Source organism: Drosophila mauritiana, unplaced genomic scaffold (assembly GCF_004382145.1).
Source record: "Drosophila mauritiana strain mau12 unplaced genomic scaffold, ASM438214v1 Y_10, whole genome shotgun sequence".
NCBI lineage: Eukaryota > Metazoa > Arthropoda > Insecta > Diptera > Drosophilidae > Drosophila > Drosophila mauritiana.
The window spans coordinates 132,564-156,347 of record NW_022881549.1 but is presented as its reverse complement, the minus strand read 5'-3'; positions in this window follow the sequence as shown (position 1 = coordinate 156,347).

Below are 23,784 nucleotides of genomic sequence, written 5' to 3'. Positions count from 1 at the left end.
CCAAAGGAAACGATTTGATCGAGAGAGGACTTACAGGGCCCTACACCAGCCGGATTTCAGAAGGGGAAAACAAAACGCGGTGTGCAAGAGGTGCCAAGAGTACACCGCAGATTTTTGGAGCCGGAAAATTTCCAAGACTACTTGAAGGAGGCCGGCCGACTCCGACACATTCATCACCGGGCAGGGAACGAGGATGTAGTATCATGGAAGCCGAGTGTACCGACCGGGCAGATTCCAATTAAATTGCTTGCATTTTAACACAGAATAAATGTTAGTAATTTGATAAAATGCTGATAGATTTTTATTATTACAGTGCGTTAATTTTTCGGAATTATATAATGGCATAATTATCACTGTTCTTTGTCTTTATTATATGCACTTGCATTAACAATGCTAAAGATTCAGGATACCTTCGGAACCCGTCTTGAAACACGGACCAAGATGTCTAACATATGTGTAAGTTATTTGAATATAAGCTTAATAGCGTAATTAACTTGACTAACAATGGGATTCGTTTTTTAGGGTGTTCTGGAGATTTATGGAGGAGCTGCCACGAAAATGGCCAAACAATGATCGCGCAGTTCACAGGTGCCGATCAGATGACATGGGACTGCAGTTACAATCATGTGGCCGAGGAAGGAAAGCTTTTAAAAAACGGAGCGGTTTGGGGTAAGAAATGAGAATGAAAATCCTTATTACAAAAGTTGTATGCTTTTCCCAAATGCGTCTTCGTCAGAGTTCGTATTGGCGATCTTCGTTGAACTTTCGCTCGGCTCTCAGTCCCTTGTTGTTGGGTCGTAGTTGTATCTCTTTGCAGTACTGGGTAGACCGAGAGATGGGGTATGTTAACTCCTCCCCCCTAGTCCGAAGAGGAGGCCGTAAGGGTAAATGGCCGGATCAGAGAAGGGTGATTAGGCGACGTGTTGTTGGTGTATGCCACGAACTCCGACGATATTTTGAATTTAACTGTAATGCATGAATTAAATCAATTCAATAGAGTGTATTTTAGAGGTTAGTGAACATGTTACAACAGTAGGCGCTAGTTTGTTTGTGGGTTGTGTTTTTTTTTTGTTTGTTTTCTCTTATTTTTATTAATTTTTTTTAAATACATATGTATAACATTATTCTTGAATTAATTTTATTGTTTTTTTTTGTTTTTAAGTGGTTCATTTCTCGTAGTGCGTGGTGTGCAAAAAGAATTCAACCGAATTCAACAGTGTACAAGCGAACACGGCGTCAGGCGTAGCGCCTCCACCCTGGCGCGACATAAGCTCTTGGCGGCAGCCAATGTACAGTGATGCGTCGACATCGCAAAAAAAAACGGAGCAGTTCGGGGTATGAAATAAGAATAAATCTCTTTATTACAAAACTTGTATGCTTCTCCCAAATGCGTCTTCGTCCGAGTTCGTATTGGCGATCTTCGTTCTTCATTTGGAGGCGTAACAATCGGCAAATAAGTTATGTTTCAGATTACATTCATTCCGCAATCAAGAACAACAATCTGGGATCGAAACAGACAGAAGAAATTGACAAAAAATAGTACATTTTTATTTATTCATTAAAAAAAACTGCACGAGTGTAAAAGGCAACTAGACCGATGTATTTCTCAATATACTAAGGGGATGGCACCTAAGATAGGTCATATTACTGCCTCATAGGGGCATAGGGGTGGCACGACTCTGGGTTCTATCATTTTGTTGTTGTTCTTGTTGTTGTTTACAAGTGAATTTAATATTGTTATTTTTTTTCTTATTTTACTTATTTAAATTAATTTTATTTTTATTTTTTGTTTTACGTATCTTAGTTTGTATGTGTCTTTGATTTTTTTGTCTTTTCACTAATTTATTTGATATTCTTATTTTTAGTTTATGCTCTTAAGATAGATTTTGATTTTCAAAAGGGTTGCACTATTGCTTTTTCGTGCGGTTTTGAGGTGACCAATTCGATTTAAAGCCTCTCACAAATTCAATAGCGTCTTCCTGATATTAAATTCAGATTTTTTGTTGAAACACTTTCCCGCTATTGTCGAGTTTCCAATCAAAACTTAACACGATATTGACCGTTACACGCTTTCGACGTATTGTCGAGGTTCTACCTAAAACTTAACACGATATTGACCGTCGCATGGGTGTCCAAAAAAGAGTGGAGTTTTTACATAGCGATAAATATATTTTAAAGCTATCATGACCGACTGAGCCTGTTACAAATAAACGTCTAGAACAAACTGCCTTGAATCTATTAAATGAACCGTTTTGTATACAAACTTAGTCCAACTTTGAAAACAAAGTTTTTACCAAATAAAAAAGACGATTAAAGTATCGAGACCTATTTTTGTTCTTTATTGTTTGATGCTCAGCTTAAGATTGAAAATTAAATGTAAGTGAAATTGAGAAGAAACCTCTGTGCTTCAGAAATATGTTAGTGTATTTTGGGAGAGCATTGCTCTTGGATGCTTAGAGAGACCTTGGATTCTTAAGTTGAGGGAAACCTCAGAGAGAGCAGGCAAAACTGCTTATGTCAGGCTTTGGGATTTGTAAACATGAAGTGCAGTTGCCAAAAAATTTTGTTTATCGTTGCCAAAGAATTTATTATTCATGGAATTACTGAAATTGGATGGTTTGGGTGGCGCAAATACGTCACTATATATATACAGGGTGCGGCAGCATAACATCCTCTTTTAAAATGCGCGCCTCTCAGTTAGTTGATGTCATAGCGCTAGTGGTCCCGTTCAATAGGGGCTACTGCAAAGTTTAGTCCCGACATCATCCGTTGGAATAGTGAGGAGCGTGCCTTTGTCGTTGAGGCCTACTTTTCAGGCGGATGTTCGGTTATTAAAAAACAACGTGCATTTCGGAATCGCTTTAATTTAGCCGTGTTGGCTCCCGTCCCAGACCGCAAATCAATTGTTACATGGGTCAGATGGAATTATTGTTCCCTGGATTTTTGAGGATAATGAGGTTTATGTGAACCGTTCAAAAACACTACAAGATTTGAAAACCGACATCCAAGAATAAATAGCCAAAAAACGCCAGAAATCGGTTTACGAAATGTATGGAGATTTGGGGACTTCACCAATCAGATTTCATCTTCAAAAATAAGTAATTACCTTCCGATGATCAGAAAATTCAGTTCTGAAAAAAGGAATTAAAAAAACGCTGAAGGGGGTCTTTTGATATAAAATGCGAAATGAACCATAATCTTGTGTATGTAAAATGGTTTGATGGAGCTCTACAAAATTAACCACCGATAAAAAAAGTGGTACATAAGAATTTTTTATTGGTGCATGGGAACATCCATTACAAATGCTTGGCTACTGTAACCAAAAACATATTCCCCTTGTAAAATTTCAATCGGAAATTGCCCATAAACTTTTACAATCCACTGACGCTACTTTATTTCAAAAACGGAGAGGTCGACCAACAAATGCAGAAAGAGAAAGCTCAGTGGTATCATTGGGATCCCCAATCAGAGTTTCTTCGCATCAATAAAAGAAATACAAATTTTCAGACAAATCCTTCAGTGTCACAACGTTACATTGGGTAGTTTTTGGAGAAAGATGACGCAAAACTGCAACACCGATGACCAAATGCCTTTAATGCAAAGTCCATCTGTGCTGCAATAACAATAAAAACTGTTTTTTGTCATACCACCCTTAAATTGTCATTATAAAGAAAAATATTTCATCTATTATATTTCATATATTAATTATAAAAAAACAATGCTCACACACCACTACTGCCCAACGTGGCTCAACTTTCGCTACCGCCCAAACTAATTGGCGTGGCATACTAAAAGTTGTTGCTACATTTTTCTAAAAATTAATGTAAAAACATAAATGATAACAAAAATTTTAATTTCACGGGGAAAAAGTTGGGCGCGAAAGGGTTAATGGTGTCATTTGAATGTAAAAAAAGTTGACTATACCATTTTTCCATTTCTCAACGAATTTTCGGTTTAAAGATAGCTTAGAAAATAGGGCTTGTGAAGAATAAACAAATTTTTGTAAATCAAACATTTAAAATTATGGAATAGGACTTATGCAAAATTATCTTGATCATTTAATTATAAACGAATTTGGCTTGTCGGAAGGGAAAACTCCAATTCGCTGTTCATTGGAATTTGTTTAAGTTATTTGTATTTGCTGAAGAACTAATTGGGCGAACTTTAAACTGGACTATACAAGAATTATAGTATTTCTGAATAACTAATTGTGCAATCTTTAAACTGGAGTATACAAGAATTATAGTATATCTGTTGCGCTGCGCCACACGTATATATAATTTTTTTTGGCATTCAAACTAAAAAAAACTTTCATACACGCTAAAACCTAAAATAAGGCATATTTTAAGAGTTCCGTTAACCTTACATGTTTTATTCTTCATCATATAGGCTTTCGGTGTCGGATCTAAAAAACCTATAAAATCTACCCTTCCATTCACTTTTCAACATTATCCACGATTCGAAGAATTGGGATATGAAATAGCTCTTTACGACAAGTTTGAAGGGTATATTGATGCATCTAAAGACAAAGAGGCATACGAAGACAAGTACCTGCAATTTATGTATGAATTTAAGTAATATAATAAAATAATATTATATTATTTTTTGGAAAATCGATAGAAATTTACAAGACTAAAAGAAATTTTAATTATATCCAAAAAATTTTTAAAAATGTGGTCGTGTCCATTTTTAGGTGATTTCGGGGTAGAGGTTGGCGCGTGGCAAAAATCGATATCGAGGATAAAGGAGAACAGTATCCCAGCCTTGTGAATGTTCATGCGAATTCGAAGAGTTGGCACCCAAAGAAAACGATTTGATCGAGAGAGGACTTACAGGGCCCTACACCAGCCGGATTTCAGAAGGGGAAAACAAAATGCGGTGTGCAAGAGGTACAAAGAGGACACCGCAGGTGTTTGGAGACGGAAAATTTCCAAGACTACTTGAAGGAGGCCGGTCGACTCGGACACATTCATCACCGGGCAGGGAACGAGGATGTAGTATCATGGAAGCCGAGTGTACCGACCGGGCAGATTCCAATTAAATTGCTTGCATTTTAACACAGAATACATGTTAGTAATTTATTATTACAGTGCGTTAATTTTTCGAAATTATATAATGGCATAATTATCATTGTTTTTTGTCTCTATTTATGCACTTGAATTAACAATGCTAAGGATTCAGGAAGCCTTCGGAACCCGTCTTGAAACACGGACCAAGGAGTCTAACATATGTGTAAGTTATTTGGATATAAGCTTAATAGCGTAATTAACTTGACTAATAATGGGATTATCAAACAATGATCGCGCAGTTCACAGGTGCCGATCAGAGGACATGGGTCTGCAGTTACAATCATGTGGCCGAGGAAGGAAAGCTTTTAAAAAACGGAGCGGTTTGGGGTAAGAAATGAGAATGAAAATCCTTATCACAAAAGTTTTATGCTTTTCCCAAATGCGTCTTCGTCAGAGTTCGTATTGGCGATCTTCGTTGAACTTTCGCTCGGCTCTCAGTCCCTTGTTGTTGGGTCGTTGTTGTATCTCTTTGCAGTACTGGGTAGACCGAGAGATGGGGTATGTTAACTCCTCCCCCCTAGTCCGAAGAGGAGGCCGTAAGGGTAAATGGCCGGATCAGAGAAGGGTGATTAGGCGACGTGTTGTTGGTGTATGCCACGAACTCCGACGATATTTTGAATTTACCTGTAATGCATGATTTAAATATGTGTTCAATAGAGTGTATTTTAGAGGTTAGTGAACATGTGACAACAGTAGGCGCTAGGTTGTTTGTGGGTTGTGTTTTTTTTTTTTTTTGTTTTCTCTTATTTTTATAATTTTTTTTTTTAAATACATATGTATAACATTTTTCTTGAATTAATTTTGTTTTTTTTATTTTTTTAAGTGGTTTATTTCTCGTAGTGCGTGGTGTGCAATTCAACAGTGTACAAGCGAACACGGCGTCAAGCGTCGCGCCGCCACTCTCGCGCGACATAAGCTCTTGGCGGCAGCCAATGTACAGAGATGCGTCGACATCGCAACAAAAAAAACGGAGCAGTTCGGGGTATGTAATAAGAATGAATCTCTTTATTACAAAACTTGTATGCTTCTCCCAAATGCGTCTTCGTCCGAGTTCGTATTGGCGATCTTCGATCTTCATTTGGAGGCGTAACAATCGGCAAATAAGTTATGTTTCAGATTACATTCATTCCGCATTCAAGAACAACAATCTGGGATCGAAACAGACAGAAGAAATTGACAAAAAATAGTACATTTTTATTTATTCATTAAAAAAAACTGCACGAGTGTGCAGTCTAGACAACTAGACCGATGTATTTCTAAATATACTAAGGGGATGGCACCTAAGATAGGCAACCTGGGTCATATTATTGCCTCACAGGGGCATAGGTGTGGCACGACTCTGGGTTCTATCATTTTGTTGTTGTTCTTGTTGTTGTTTACAAGTGAATATAATATTGCTATTTTTTCTTAATTTATTTATTTAATTTAATTTAATTTTTATTTTTTGTTTTACGGATCTTAGTTTGTATGTCTTTGATTTTTTTGTCTTTTCACTAATTTATTTGATATTCTTATTTTTAGTTTATGCTCTTAAGATAGATTTTGATTTTCAAAAGGGTTGCACTATTGCTTTTTCGTGCGGTTTTGAGGTAACCAATTCGATTTACAGCCTCTCACAAATTCAATAGCGTCTTCCTAATATTAAATTCAAATTTTTTGTTGAAACACTTTCGGGCTATTGTCGAGTTTCCAATCAAAACTTAACACGATATTGACCGTTACACGCTTTCGACGCATTGTCGAGGTTCTACTTAAAACTTAACACGATATTGACCGTCGCATGGGTGTCCAAAAATGAATGGAGTTTTTACATAGCGATAAATATATTTTAAAGCTATCATGACCGACTGAGCCTGTTACAAATAAAAGGCTAGAACAAATTGCCTTGAATCTATTAAATGAACCGTTTTGTATACAAACTTAGTCCAACTTTGAAAACAAAGTTTTTACCAAATAAAAAAGACGATTAAAGTATCGAGACCTATTTTTGTTCTTTATTGTTTGATGCTCAGCTTAAGATTGAAAATTAAATGTAAGTGAAATTGAGAAGAAACCTCTGTGCTTCAGAAATATGTTAGTGTATTTTGGGAGAGCATTGCTCTTGGATGCTTAGAGAGACCTTGGATTCTTAAGTTGAGGGAAACCTCAGAGAGAGCAGGCAAAACTGCTTATGTCAGGCTTTGGGATTTGTAAACATGAAGTGCAGTTGCCAAAAAATTTTGTTTATCGTTGCCAAAGAATTTATTATTCATGGAATTAATGAAATTGGATGGTTTGGGTGGCGCAAATACGTCACTATATATACACAGGGTGCGGCAGCATAACTTCATCTTTTAAAATGCGCGCCTCTCAGTTAGTTGATGTCATAGCGCTAGTGGTCCCGTTCAATAGGGGCTACTGCAAAGTTTAGTCCCGACATCATCCGTTGGAATAGTGAGGAGCGCGCCTTTGCCGTTGAGGCCTACTTTCCAGACCGCAAATCAATTGTTACATGGGTCAGATGGAATTATTGTTCCCTGGATTTTTGAGGGTAATGAGGTTACAGTGACATTGAATTCGGACCGGTTTTTTTCCCACGGCTATACAATTGGATTTGGGGGACACTTGTTTCCAACAAGACGTTGCAACAGCACACACTTCAAGAGCATCGATGGCTGTTTTGAGGGAACACTTTCCAGAGCGCCTTATCTCAATTAGGGGTGATTTGGAATGGCCGGCACGCTCTCCCGATCTGTCCCGTGAAATCCCGTGTTTATGTGAACCGTGCAAAAACACTACAAGATTTGAAAACCGACATCCAAGAATAAATAGCCAAAAACCGCCAGAAATCGGTTTACGAAATGTATGGAGATTTGGGGACTTCACCAATCAGATTTCATCTTCAAAAATAAGTAATTACCTTCCCATGATCAGAAAATTCAGTTCTGAAAAAAGAAAACTATGCTGCCCTTCCCGTATATATGATATATAATATATTATACCAATAATTTTAAAACGTGAGAATAGCGTTTTGTAAGTATAGTAAACATTAATTTTCTCTAGTTAACCCTTTCGCGCCCAACGTTGCTTGTGAGCAATTTCATGCGGAATTTAAAAAACGCGGAAGGGGGTCTTTTGATATAAAATGCGAAATGAACCATAATCTTGTGTGTGTAAAATGGTTTGATGGAGCTCAACAAAATTAATCACCGATAAAAAAAGCGGTACATAAGAATTTTTTATTGGTGCCTGGGAACATCCATTACAAATGCTTGGCTACTGTAACCAAAAACATATTCCCCTTATAAAATTTCAATCGGAAATTGCCCATAAACTTTTACAATCCACTGACGCTACTTCATTTCAAAAACACAGAGGTCGACCAACAAATGCAGAAAGTGAAAGCTCAGTGGTATCATTGGGATCCCCAATCAGAGTTTCTTCGCATCAATAAAAGAAATACAAATTTCAGACAAATCCTTCAGTGTCACAACGTTACATTGGGTAGTTTTTGGAGAAAGATGACGCAAATCTGCAACACCGATGACCAAATGCCTTAAATGCAAAGTCCATCTGTGCTGCAATAACAATAAAAACTGTTTTTTGTCATACCACCCTTAAATTGTCATTATAAAGAAAAATATTTCATCTTCTGTGAATTATAAAAAAAACAATGCTCACACACCACTACTGCCCAACGTGGCTCAACTTTCGCTACCGCCCAAATAATTGGCGTGGCATACTAAAAGTTGTTGCTACATTTTTCTAAAAATTAATGTAAAAACATAAATGATAACAAAAATTTTAATTTCACGGGGAAAAAGTTGGGCGCGAAAGGGTTAAAGGTGTCATTTGAATGTAAAAAAAAAGTTGACTATACCATTTTTCCATTTCTGAACGAATTTTCGGTTTAAAGATAGCTTACAAAATAGGGCTTGCTTTGTGAAGAATAAACAAATGTTTGTAAATCAAACATTTAAAATTATGGAATAGGACTTATGCAAAATTATCTTGATCATTTAATTATAAACGAATTTGGCTTGTCGGAAGGGAAAACTCCAATTCGCTGTTCATTGGAATTTGTTTAAGTTATTTGTATTTGCTGAAGAACTAATTGGGCGAACTTTAAACTGGACTATACAAGAATTATAGTATTTCTGAATAACTAATTGTGCAAACTTTAAACTGGAGTATACAAGAATTATAGTATATCTGTTGCGCTGCGCCACACGTATATATAATTTTTTTTGGCAGTCAAACTTAAAAAAACTTTCATAAACGCTAAAACCTAAAATAAGGCATATTTTAAGAGTTTTAAGAGAATATAATAAAATAATATTATATTATTTTTTGGAAAATCGATAGAAATTTACAAGACTAAAAGAAATTTTAATTATATCCAAAAAATTTTTAAAAATGTGGTCGTGTCCATTTTTAGGTGATTTCGGGGTAGAGTGCGCGTGGCAAAAATCGATATCGAGGAAAAAGGAGAACAGTATCCCAGCCTTGTGAATGTTCATGCGAATTCGAAGAGTTGGCACCCAAAGGAAACGATTTGATCGAGAGAGGACTTACAGGGCCCTACACCAGCCGGATTTCAGAAGGGGAAAACAAAACGCGGTGTGCAAGAGGTGCAAAGAGGACACCGCAGGTGTTTGGAGACGGAAAATTTCCAAGACTACTTGAAGGAGGCCGGTCGACTCGGACACATTCAGCACCGGGCAGAGAACGAGGATGTAGTATCATGGAAGCCGAGTGTACCGACCGTACAGATTCCAATTAAATTGCTTGCATTTTAACACAGAATACATGTTAGTAATTTGCTAAAGTGCTGATAGATTTTTATTATTACAGTGCGTTAATTTTTCGGAATTATATAATGGCATAATTATCACTGTTCTTTGTCTTTATTATATGCACTTGAATTAACAATGCTAAGGATTCAGGAAACCTTCAGAACCCGTCTTGAAACACGGACCAAGGAGTCTAACATATGTGTAAGTTATTTGGATATAAGCTTAATAGCGTAATTAACTTGACTAATAATGGGATTATCAAACAATGATCGCGCAGTTCAGAGGTGCCGATCAGAGGACATTGGACTGCAGTTACAATCATGTGGCCGAGGAAGGAAAGCTTTTAAAAATCGGAGCGGTTTGGGGTAAGAAATGAGAATGAAAATCCTTATTACAAAAGTTGTATGCTTTTCCCAAATGCGTCTTCGTCAGAGTTCGTATTGGCGATCTTCGTTGAACTTTCGCTCGGCTCTCAGTCCCTTGTTGTTGGGTCGTAGTTGTATCTCTTTGCAGTACTCGGTAGACCGAGAGATGGGGTATGTTAACTCCTCCCCCCTAGTCCGAAGAGGAGGCCGTAAGGGTAAATGGCCGGATCAGAGAAGGGTGATTAGGCGACGTGTTGTTGGTGTATGCCACGAACTCCGACGATATTTTGATATTTTTGTGGGTTGTGTTTTTTTTTGTTTGTTTTCTCTTATTTTTATAATTTTTTTTTAAATACATATGTATAACATTATTCTTGAATTAATTTTGTTTTTATTTTTTTTTTGTTTTTAAGTGGTTCATATCTCGTAGTGTGTGGTGTGCAAAAAGAATTCAACCGAATTCAACAGTGTACAAGCGAACACGGCGTCAAGCGTCGCGCCGCCACTCTGGCGCGACATAAGCTCTTGGCGGCAGCCAATGTACAGTGATGCGTCGACATCGCAACATTTGGCGATCTTCGTTCTTCATTTGGAGGCGTTACAATCGGCAAATAAGTTATGTTTCAGATTACATTCATTCCGCAATCAAGAACAACAATCTGGGATCGAAACAGACAGAAGAAATTGACAAAAAATAGTACATTTTTATTTATTCATTAAAAAAAACTGCACGAGTGTAAAAGGCAACTAGACCGATGTATTTCTCAATATACTAAGGGGATGGCACCTAAGATAGGTCATATTCCTGCCTCATAGGGGCATAGGGGTGGCACGACTCTGGGTTCTATCATTTTGTTGTTGTTCTTATTGTTGTTTACATGTGAATTTAATATTGTTATTTTTTTCTTATTTTACTTATTTAATTTAATTTAATTTTTATTTTTTGTTTTACGGATCTTAGTTTGTATGTATCTTTGATTTTTTTGTCTTTTCACTAATTTATTTGATATTATTATTTTTAGTTTATGCTCTTAAGATAGATTTTGATTTTCAAAAGGGTTGCACTATTGCTTTTTCGTGCGGTTTTGAGGTGACCAATTCGATTTAAAGCCTCTCACAAATTCAATAGCGTCTTCCTGATATTAAATTCAGATTTTTTGTTGAAACACTTTCGCGCTATTGTCGAGTTTCCAATCAAAACTTAATACGATATTGACCGTTACACGCTTTCGACGTATTGTCGAGGTTCTACCTAAAACTTAACACGATATTGACCGTCGCATGGGTGTCCAAAAAAGAGTGGAGTTTTTACATAACGATAAATATATTTTAAAGCTATCATGACCGACTGAGCCTGTTACAAATAAACGTCTAGAACAAACCGCCTTGAATCTATTAAATGAACCGTTTTGTATACAATCTTAGTCCAACTTTGAAAACAAAGTTTCTACCAAATAAAAAAGACGATTAAAGTATCGAGACCTATTTTTGTTCTTTATTGTTTGATGCTCAGCTTAAGATTGAAAATTAAATGTAAGTGAAATTGAGGAGAAGCCTCTGTTCTTCAGAAATATGTTAGTGTATTTTGGGAGAGCATTGCTCTTGGATGCTTAGAGAGACCATTACTCTTGGATTCTTAAGTTGAGAGAAGCCTCAGAGAGAGCAGCCAAAACTGCTTATATCAGGCTTTGGGATTTGTAAACATGAAGTGCAGTTGCCAAAAAATTTCTTTATTGTTGCCAAAGAATTTATTATTCATGGAATTAATGAAATTGGCCGGTTTGGGTGGCGCAAATACGTCACTATATATACACAGGGTGCGGCAGCATAACTTCCCTTTTTAAAATGCGCGCCTCTCAGTTAGTTGATGTCATAGCGCTAGTGGTCCCGTTCAATAGGGGCTACTGCAAAGTTTAGTCCCGACATCATCCGTTGGAATAGTGAGGAGCGCGCCTTTGCCGTTGAGGCCTACTTTTCATGCGAATGTTCGGTTATTAAAACACAACGTACATTTCGGAATCGCTTTAATCGCCGTGTTGGCTCCCGTCCCAGACCGCAAATCAATTGTTACATGGGTCAGATGGAATTATTGTTCCCTGGATTTTTGAGGGTAATGAGGTTACAGTGACATTGAATTCGGACCGGTATGTAAACATGCAGAATTTTTTTCCCACGGCTATACAATTGGATTTGGGGGACACTTGTTTCCAACAAGACGTTGCAACAACACACTTTCCAGAGCTCCTTATCTCAATTAGGGGTGATTTGGAATGGCCGGCACGCTCTCCCGATCTGTCCCGTGAAATCCCGTGTTTATGTGAACCGGGCAAAAACACTACAAGATTTGAAAACTGACATCCAAGAATAAATAGCCAAAAAACGCCAGAAATCGGTTTACGAAATGTATGGAGATTTGGGGACTTCACCAATCAGATTTCATCTTCAAAAATAAGTAATTACCTTCCGATGATCAGAAAATTCAGTTCTGAAAAAAGAAAAGTATGCTGCCTCTTCCCGTATATATGAAATATAATATATTATACCAATAATTTTAAAACGTGAGAATAGCGTTTAGTAAATATAGTAAACATCAATTTTCTCTACTTAACCCTTTCGCGCCCAACGTTGCTTGTGAGCAATTTCATGCGGAATTTAAAAAACGCGGAAGGGGGTCTTTTGATATAAAATGCGAAATGAACCATAATCTTGTGTGTGTAAAATGGTTTGATGGAGCTCAACAAAATTAATCACCGATAAAAAAAGCGGTACATAAGAATTTTTTATTGGTGCCTGGGAACATCCATTACAAATGCTTGGCTACTGTAACCAAAAACATATTCCCCTTATAAAATTTCAATCGGAAATTGCCCATAAACTTTTACAATCCACTGACGCTACTTCATTTCAAAAACACAGAGGTCGACCAACAAATGCAGAAAGAGAAAGCTCAGTGGTATCATTGGGATCCCCAATCAGAGTTTCTTCGCATCAATAAAAGAAATACAAATTTCAGACAAATCCTTCAGTGTCACAACGTTACATTGGGTAGTTTTTGGAGAAAGATGACGCAAATCTGCAACACCGATGACCAAATGCCTTAAATGCAAAGTCCATCTGTACTGCAATAACAATAAAAACTGTTTTTTGTCATACCACCCTTAAATTGTCATTATAAAGAAAAATATTTCATCTTCTGTGAATTATAAAAAAAACAATGCTCACACACCACTACTGCCCAACGTGGCTCAACTTTCGCTACCGCCCAAACTAATTGGCGTGGCATACTAAAAGTTGTTGCTACATTTTTCTAAAAATTAATGTAAAAACATAATTGATAACAAAAATTTTAATTTCACGGGGAAAAAGTTGGGCGCGAAAGGGTTAATGGTGTCATTTGAATGTAAAAAAAAAGTTGACTATACCATTTTTCCATTTCGGAACGAATTTTCGGTTTAAAGATAGCTTACAAAATAGGGATTGCTTTGTGAAGAATAAACAAATGTTTGTAAATCATACATTTAAAATTATGGAATAGGACTTATGCAAAATTATCTTGATCATTTAATTATAAACGAATTTGGCTTGTCGGAAGGGAAAACTCCAATTCGCTGTTCATTGGAATTTGTTTAAGTTATTTGTATTTGCTGAAGAACTAATTGGGCGAACTTTAAACTGGACTATACAAGAATTATAGTATTTCTGAATAACTAATTGTGCAAACTTTAAACTGGAGTGGCGCCACACGTATATTTAATTTTTTTTGTCAGTCAAACTTAAAAAAACTTTCATACACGCTAAAACCTAAAATAAGGCATATTTTAAGAGTTCCGTTAACCTTACATGTTTTATTCTTCATCAGATAGGCTTTCGGTATCGGATCTAAAAAACCTATAAAATCTACCCTTCCATTCACTTTTCAACATGATCCACGATTCGAAGAATTGGGATATGAAATAGCTCTTTACGACGAGTTTGAAGGGTATATTGATGCATCTAAAGACAAAGAGGCATACGAAGACAAGTACCTGCAAGCGTACTCAATTTAGGTATGAATTTAAGTAATATAATAAAATAATATTATATTATTTTTTGGAAAATCGATAGAAATTTACAAGACTAAAAGAAATTTTAATTATATCCAAAAAATTTTTAAAAATGTGGTCGTGTCCATTTTTTGGTGATTTCGGGGTAGAGTGCGCGTGGCAAAAATCGATATCGAGGATAAAGGAGAACAGTATCCCAGCCTTGTGAATGTTCATGCGAATTCGAAGAGTTGGCACCCAAAGGAAACGATTTGATGGAGAGAGGACTTACAGGGCCCTACACCAGCCGGATTTCAAGAATGGAGTTTTTACATAGCGATAAATATATTTTAAAGCTATCATGACCGACTGAGCCAGTTACAAATAAAAGGCTAGAACAAATTGCCTTGAATCTATTAAATGAACCGTTTTGTATACAAACTTAGTCCAACTTTGAAAACAAAGTTTCTACCAAATAAAAAAGACGATTAAAGTATCGAGACCTATTTTTGTTCTTTATTGTTTGATGCTCAGCTAAAGATTGAAAATTAAATGTAAGTGAAATTGAGGAGAAGCCTCTGTTCTTCAGAAATATGTTAGTGTATTTTGGGAGAGCATTGCTCTTGGATGCTTAGAGAGACAATTACTCATGGATTCTTAAGTTGAGGGAAGCCTCAGAGAGAGCAGGCAAAACTGCTTATGTCAGGCTTTGGGATTTGTAAACATGAAGTGCAAAAAAATTTCTTTATCGTTGCCAAAGAATTTATTATTCATGGAATTAATGAAATTGGCCGGTTTGGGTGGCGCAAATACGTCACTATATATACACAGGGTGCGGCAGCATAACTTCCCTTTTTAAAATGCGCGCCTCTCAGTTAGTTGATGTCATTGCGCTAGTGGTCCCGTTCAATAGGGGCTACTGCAAAGTTTAGTCCCGACATCATCCGTTGAAATAGTGAGGAGCGCGCCTTTGCCGTTGAGGCCTACTTTTCATGCGGATGTTCGGTTATTAAAACACAACGTACATTTCGGAATCGCTTTAATCGCCGTGTTGGCTCCCGTCCCAGACCGCAAATCAATTGTTACATGGGTCAGATGGAATTATTGTTCCCTGGATTTTTGAGGGTAATGAGGTTACAGTGACATTGAATTCGGACCGGTATGTAAACATGCAGAATTTTTTTCCCACGGCTATACAATTGGATTTGGGGGACACTTGTTTCCAACAAGACGTTGCTACAGCACACACTTCAAGAGCATCGATGGCTGTTTTGAGGGAACACTTTCCAGAGCGCCTTATCTCAATTAGGGGTGATTTGGAATGGCCGGCACGCTCTCCCGATCTGTCCCGTGAAATCCCGTGTTTATGTGAACCGTGCAAAAAAACTACAAGATTTGAAAACCGACATCCAAGAATAAATAGCCAAAAAACGCCAGAAATCGGTTTACGAAATGTATGGAGATTTGGGGACTTCACCAATCAGATTTCATCTTCAAAAATAAGTAATTACCTTCCGATGATCAGAAAATTCAGTTCTGAAAAAAGAAAACTATGCTGCCCTTCCCGTATATATGATATATAATATATTATACCAATAATTTTAAAACGTGAGAATAGCGTTTTGTAAGTATAGTAAACATTAATTTTCTCTAGTTAACCCTTTCGCGCCCAACGTTGCTTGTGAGCAATTTCATGCGGAATTTAAAAAACGCGGAAGGGGGTCTTTTGATATAAAATGCGAAATGAACCATAATCTTGTGTGTGTAAAATGGTTTGATGGAGCTCAACAAAATTAATCACCGATAAAAAAAGCGGTACATAAGAATTTTTTATTGGTGCCTGGGAACATCCATTACAAATGCTTGGCTACTGTAACCAAAAACATATTCCCCTTATAAAATTTCAATCGGAAATTGCCCATAAACTTTTACAATCCACTGACGCTACTTCATTTCAAAAACACAGAGGTCGACCAACAAATGCAGAAAGAGAAAGCTCAGTGGTATTATTGGGATCCCCAATCAGAGTTTCTTCGCATCAATAAAAGAAATACAAATTTCAGACAAATCCTTCAGTGTCACAACGTTACATTTGGTAGTTTTTGGAGAAAGATGACGCAAATCTGCAACACCGATGACCAAATGCCTTAAATGCAAAGTCCATCAGTGCTGCAATAACAATAAAAACTGTTTTTTGTCATACCACCCTTAAATTGTCATTATAAAGAAAAATATTTCATCTTCTGTGAATTATAAAAAAAACAATGCTCACACACCACTACTGCCCAACGTGGCTCAACTTTCGCTACCGCCCAAACTAATTGGCGTGGCATACTAAAAGTTGTTGCTACATTTTTCTAAAAATTAATGTAAAAACATAAATGATAACAAAAATTTTAATTTCACGGGGAAAAAGTTGGGCGCGAAAGGGTTAATGGTGTCATTTGAATGTAAAAAAAAAGTTGACTATACCATTTTTCCATTTCTGAACGAATTTTCGGTTTAAAGATAGCTTACAAAATAGGGCTTGCTTTGTGAAGAATAAACAAATGTTTGTAAATCAAACATTTAAAATTATGGAATAGGACTTATGCAAAATTTCTTGATCATTTAATTATAAACGAATTTGGCTTGTCGGAAGGGAAAACTCCAATTCGCTGTTCATTGGAATTTGTTTAAGTTATTTGTATTTGCTGAAGAACTAATTGGGCGAACTTTAAACTGGACTATACAAGAATTATAGTATTTCTGAATAACTAATTGTGCAAACTTTAAACTGGAGTATACAAGAATTATAGTATATCTGTTGCGCTGCGCCACACGTATATATAATTTTTTTTGGCAGTCAAACTTAAAAAAACTTTCATACACGCTAAAACCTAAAATAAGGCATATTTTAAGAGTTCCGTTAACCTTACATGTTTTATTCTTCATCATATAGGCTTTCGGTGTCGGATCTAAAAAACCTATAAAATCTACCCTTCCATTCACTTTTCAACATGATCCACGATTCGAAGAATTGGGATATGAAATAGCTCTTTACGACGAGTTTGAAGGGAAGACAAGTACCTGCAAGCGTACTCAATTTAGGTATGAGTTTAAGTAATATAATAAAATAATATTATATTATTTTTTGGAAAATCGATAGAAATTTACAAGACTAAAAGAAATTTTAATTATATCCAAAAAATTTTTAAAAATGTGGTCGTGTCCATTTTTAGGTGATTTCGGGGTAGAGTGCGCGTGGCAAAAATCGATATCGAGGATAAAGGAGAACAGTATCCCAGCCTTGTGAATGTTCATGCGAATTCGAAGAGTTGGCACCCAAAGGAAACGATTTGATCGAGAGAGGACTTACAGGGCCCTACACCAGCCGGATTTCAGAAGGGGAAAACAAAACGCGGTGTGCAAGAGGTGCAAAGAGGACACCGCAGGTGTTTGGAGACGGAAAATTTCCAAGACTACTTGAAGGAGGCCGGTCGACTCGGACACATTCAACACCGGGCAGGGAACGAGGATGTAGTATCATGGAAGCCGAGTGTACCGACCGTACAGATTCCAACTAAATTGCTTGCATTTTAACACAGAATACATGTTAGTAATTTGCTAAAGTGCTGATAGATTTTTATTATTACAGTGCGTTAATTTTTCGGAATTATATAATGGCATAATTATCACTGTTCTTTGTCTTTATTATATGCACTTGAATTAACAATGCTAAGGATTCAGGAAACCTTCGGAACCCGTCTTGAAACACGGACCAAGGAGTCTAACATATGTGTAAGTTATTTGGATATAAGCTTAATAGCGTAATTAACTTGATTAATAATGGGATTATCAAACAATGATCGCGTAGTTCAGAGGTGCCGATCAGAGGACATTGGACTGCAGTTACAATCATGTGGCCGAGGAAGAAAAGCTTTTAAAAATCGGAGCGGTTTGGGGTAAGAAATGAGAATGAAAATCCTTATTACAAAAGTTGTATGCTTTTCCCAAATGCGTCTTCGTCAGAGTTCGTATTGGCGATCTTCGTTGAACTTTCGCTCGGCTCTCAGTCCCTTGTTGTTGGGTCGTAGTTGTATCTCTTTGCAGTACTGGGTAGACCGAGAGATGGGGTATGTTAACTCCTCCCCCTAGTCCGAAGAGGAGGCCGTAAGGGTAAATGGCCGGATCAGAGAAGGGTGATTAGGCGACGTGTTGTTGGTGTATGCCACGAACTCCGACGATATTTTGATATTTTGATATTTTTGTGGGTTGTGTTTTTTTTTGTTTGTTTTCTCTTATTTTTATAATTTTTTTTTAAATACATATGTATAACATTATTCTTGAATTAATTTTGTTTTTTTTTTTTTTTGTTTTTAAGTGGTTCATATCTCGTAGTGTGTGGTGTGCAAAAAGAATTCAACCGAATTCAACAGTGTACAAGCGAACACGGCGTCAAGCGTCGCGCCGCCACTCTGGCGCGACATAAGCTCTTGGCGGCAGCCAATGTACAGTGATGCGTCGACATCGCAACAAAAAAAAAACGGAGCAGTTCGGGGTACGTAATAAGAATGAATCTCTTTATTACAAAACTTGTATGCTTCTCCCAAATGCGTCTTCGTCCGAGTTCGTATTGGCGATCTTCGTTCTTCATTTGGAGGCGTTACAATCGGCAAATAAGTTATGTTTCAGATTACATTCATTCCGCAATCAAGAACAACAATCTGGGATCGAAACAGACAGAAGAAATTGACAAAAAATAGTACATTTTTATTTATTCATTAAAAAAAACTGCACGAGTGTAAAAGGCAACTAGACCGATGTATTTCTCAATATACTAAGGGGATGGCACCTAAGATAGGTCATATTCCTGCCTCATAGGGGCATAGGGGTGGCACGACTCTGGGTTCTATCATTTTGTTGTTGTTCTTATTGTTGTTTACATGTGAATTTAATATTGTTATTTTTTTCTTATTTTACTTATTTAATTTAATTTAATTTTTATTTTTTGTTTTACGGATCTTAGTTTGTATGTGTCTTTGATTTTTTTGTCTTTTCACTAATTTATTTGATATTATTATTTTTAGTTTATGCTCTTAAGATAGATTTTGATTTTCAAAAGGGTTGCACTATTGCTTTTTCGTGCGGTTTTGAGGTGACCAATTCGATTTAAAGCCTCTCACAAATTCAATAGCGTCTTCCTGATATTAAATTCAGATTTTTTGTTGAAACACTTTCCCGCTATTGTCGAGTTTCCAATCAAAACTTAACACGATATTGACCGTTACACGCTTTCGACGTATTGTCGAGGTTCTACCTAAAACTTAACACGATATTGACCGTCGCATGGGTGTCCAAAAAAGAGTGGAGTTTTTACATAGCGATAAATATATTTTAAAGCTATCATGACCGACTGAGCCTGTTACAAATAAACGTCTAGAACAAACTGCCTTGAATCTATTAAATGAACCGTTTTGTATACAAACTTAGTCCAACTTTGAAAACAAAGTTTTTACCAAATAAAAAAGACGATTAAAGTATCGAGACCTATTTTTGTTCTTTATTGTTTGATGCTCAGCTTAAGATTGAAAATTAAATGTAAGTGAAATTGAGAAGAAACCTCTGTGCTTCAGAAATATGTTAGTGTATTTTGGGAGAGCATTGCTCTTGGATGCTTAGAGAGACCTTGGATTCTTAAGTTGAGGGAAACCTCAGAGAGAGCAGGCAAAACTGCTTATGTCAGGCTTTGGGATTTGTAAACATGAAGTGCAGTTGCCAAAAAATTTTGTTTATCGTTGCCAAAGAATTTATTATTCATGGAATTACTGAAATTGGATGGTTTGGGTGGCGCAAATACGTCACTATATATATACAGGGTGCGGCAGCATAACATCCTCTTTTAAAATGCGCGCCTCTCAGTTAGTTGATGTCATAGCGCTAGTGGTCCCGTTCAATAGGGGCTACTGCAAAGTTTAGTCCCGACATCATCCGTTGGAATAGTGAGGAGCGTGCCTTTGTCGTTGAGGCCTACTTTTCAGGCGGATGTTCGGTTATTAAAAAACAACGTGCATTTCGGAATCGCTTTAATCGCCGTGTTGGCTCCCGTCCCAGACCGCAAATCAATTGTTACATGGGTCAGATGGAATTATTGTTCCCTGGATTTTTGAGGATAATGAGGTTTATGTGAACCGTTCAAAAACACTACAAGATTTGAAAACCGACATCCAAGAATAAATAGCCAAAAAACGCCAGAAATCGGTTTACGAAATGTATGGAGATTTGGGGACTTCACCAATCAGATTTCATCTTCAAAAATAAGTAATTACCTTCCGATGATCAGAAAATTCAGTTCTGAAAAAAGGAATTAAAAAAACGCTGAAGGGGGTCTTTTGATATAAAATGCGAAATGAACCATAATCTTGTGTATGTAAAATGGTTTGATGGAGCTCTACAAAATTAACCACCGATAAAAAAAGTGGTACATAAGAATTTTTTATTGGTGCATGGGAACATCCATTACAAATGCTTGGCTACTGTAACCAAAAACATATTCCCCTTATAAAATTTCAATCGGAAATTGCCCATAAACTTTTACAATCCACTGACGCTACTTTATTTCAAAAACGGAGAGGTCGACCAACAAATGCAGAAAGAGAAAGCTCAGTGGTATCATTGGGATCCCCAATCAGAGTTTCTTCGCATCAATAAAAGAAATACCAATTTTCAGACAAATCCTTCAGTGTCACAACGTTACATTGGGTAGTTTTTGGAGAAAGATGACGCAAAACTGCAACACCGATGACCAAATGCCTTAAATGCAAAGTCCATCTGTGCTGCAATAACAATAAAAACAGTTTTTTGTCATACCACCCTTAAATTGTCATTATAAAGAAAAATATTTCATCTATTATATTTCATATATTAATTATAAAAAAACAATGCTCACACACCACTACTGCCCAACGTGGCTCAACTTTCGCTACCGCCCAAACTAATTGGCGTGGCATACTAAAAGTTGTTGCTACATTTTTCTAAAAATTAATGTAAAAACATAAATGATAACAAAAATTTTAATTTCACGGGGAAAAAGTTGGGCGCGAAAGGGTTAATGGTGTCATTTGAATGTAAAAAAAGTTGACTATACCATTTTTCCATTTCTCAACGAATTTTCGGTTTAAAGATAGCTTAGAAAATAGGGCTTGCTTTGTGAAGAATAAACAAATTTTTGTAAATCAAACATTTAAAATTATGGAATAGGACTTATGCAGAATTATATTGATCATTTAATTATAAACGAATTTGGCTTGTCGGAAGGGAAAACTCCAATTCGCTGTTCATTGGAATTTGTTTAAGTTATTTGTATTTGCTGAAGAACTAATTGGGCGAACTTTAAACTGGACTATACAAGAATTATAGTATTTCTGAATAACTAATTGTGCAATCTTTAAACTGGACTATACAAGAATTATAGTATATCTGTTGCGCTGCGCCACACGTATATATAATTTTTTTTGGCATTCAAACTAAAAAAAACTTAACCTTACATGTTTTATTCTTCATCATATAGGCTTTCGGTGTCGGATCTAAAAAACCTATAAAATCTACCCTTCCATTCACTTTTCAACATTATCCACGATTCGAAGAATTGGGATATGAAATAGCTCTTTACGACAAGTTTGAAGGGTATATTGATGCATCTAAAGACAAAGAGGCATACGAAGACAAGTACCTGCAATTTAAGTATGAATTTAAGTAATATAATAAAATAATATTATATTATTTTTTGGAAAATCGATAGAAATTTACAAGACTAAAAGAAATTTTAATTATATCCAAAAAATTTTTAAAAATGTGGTCGTGTCCATTTTTAGGTGATTTCGGGGTAGAGGTTGGCGCGTGGCAAAAATCGATATCGAGGATAAAGGAGAACAGTATCCCAGCCTTGTGAATGTTCATGCGAATTCGAAGAGTTGGCACCCAAAGAAAACGATTTGATCGAGAGAGGACTTACAGGGCCCTACACCAGCCGGATTTCAGAAGGGGAAAACAAAATGCGGTGTGCAAGAGGTACAAAGAGGACACCGCAGGTGTTTGGAGACGGAAAATTTCCAAGACTACTTGAAGGAGGCCGGTCGACTCGGACACATTCATCACCGGGCAGGGAACGAGGATGTAGTATCATGGAAGCCGAGTGTACCGACCGGGCAGATTCCAATTAAATTGCTTGCATTTTAACATAGAATACATGTTAGTAATTTATTATTACAGTGCGTTAATTTTTCGAAATTATATAATGGCATAATTATCATTGTTTTTTGTCTCTATTTATGCACTTGAATTAACAATGCTAAGGATTCAGGAAGCCTTCGGAACCCGTCTTGAAACACGGACCAAGGAGTCTAACATATGTGTAAGTTATTTGGATATAAGCTTAATAGCGTAATTAACTTGACTAATAATGGGATTATCAAACAATGATCGCGAAGTTCACAGGTGCCGATCAGAGGACATGGGTCTGCAGTTACAATCATGTGGCCGAGGAAGGAAAGCTTTTAAAAAACGGAGCGGTTTGGGGTAAGAAATGAGAATGAAAATCCTTATCACAAAAGTTTTATGCTTTTCCCAAATGCGTCTTCGTCAGAGTTCGTATTGGCGATCTTCGTTGAACTTTCGCTCGGCTCTCAGTCCCTTGTTGTTGGGTCGTTGTTGTATCTCTTTGCAGTACTGGGTAGACCGAGAGATGGGGTATGTTAACTCCTCCCCCCTAGTCCGAAGAGGAGGCCGTAAGGGTAAATGGCCGGATCAGAGAAGGGTGATTAGGCGACGTGTATTTGGTGTATGCCACGAACTCCGACGATATTTTGAATTTAACTGTAATGCATGATTTAAATATGTGTTCAATAGAGTGTATTTTAGAGGTTAGTGAGCATGTGACAACAGTAGGCGCTAGGTTGTTTGTGGGTTGTGTTTTTTTTGTTTGTTTTCTCTTATTTTTATAATTTTTTTTTTAAATACATATGTATAACATTTTTCTTGAATTTATTTTGTTTTTTTTTTTTTTTTGTTTTTAAGTGGTTTATTTCTCGTAGTGTGTGGTGTGCAAAAAGAATTCAACCGAATTCAACAGAATTCAACAGTGTACAAGCGAACACGGCGTCAAGCGTCGCGCCGCCACTCTGGCGCGACATAAGCTCTTGGCGGCAGCCAATGTACAGTGATGCGTCGACATCGCAACAAAAAAAAAACGGAGCAGTTCGGGGTACGTAATAAGAATGAATCTCTTTATTACAAAACTTGTATGCTTCTCCCAAATGCGTCTTCGTCCGAGTTCGTATTGGCGATCTTCGTTCTTCATTTGGAGGCGTTACAATCGGCAAATAAGTTATGTTTCAGATTACATTCATTCCGCAATCAAGAACAACAATCTGGGATCGAAACAGACAGAAGAAATTGACAAAAAATAGTACATTTTTATTTATTCATTAAAAAAAACTAGACCGATGTATTTCTCAATATACTAAGGGGATGGCACCTAAGATAGGTCATATTCCTGTCTCATAGGGGCATAGGG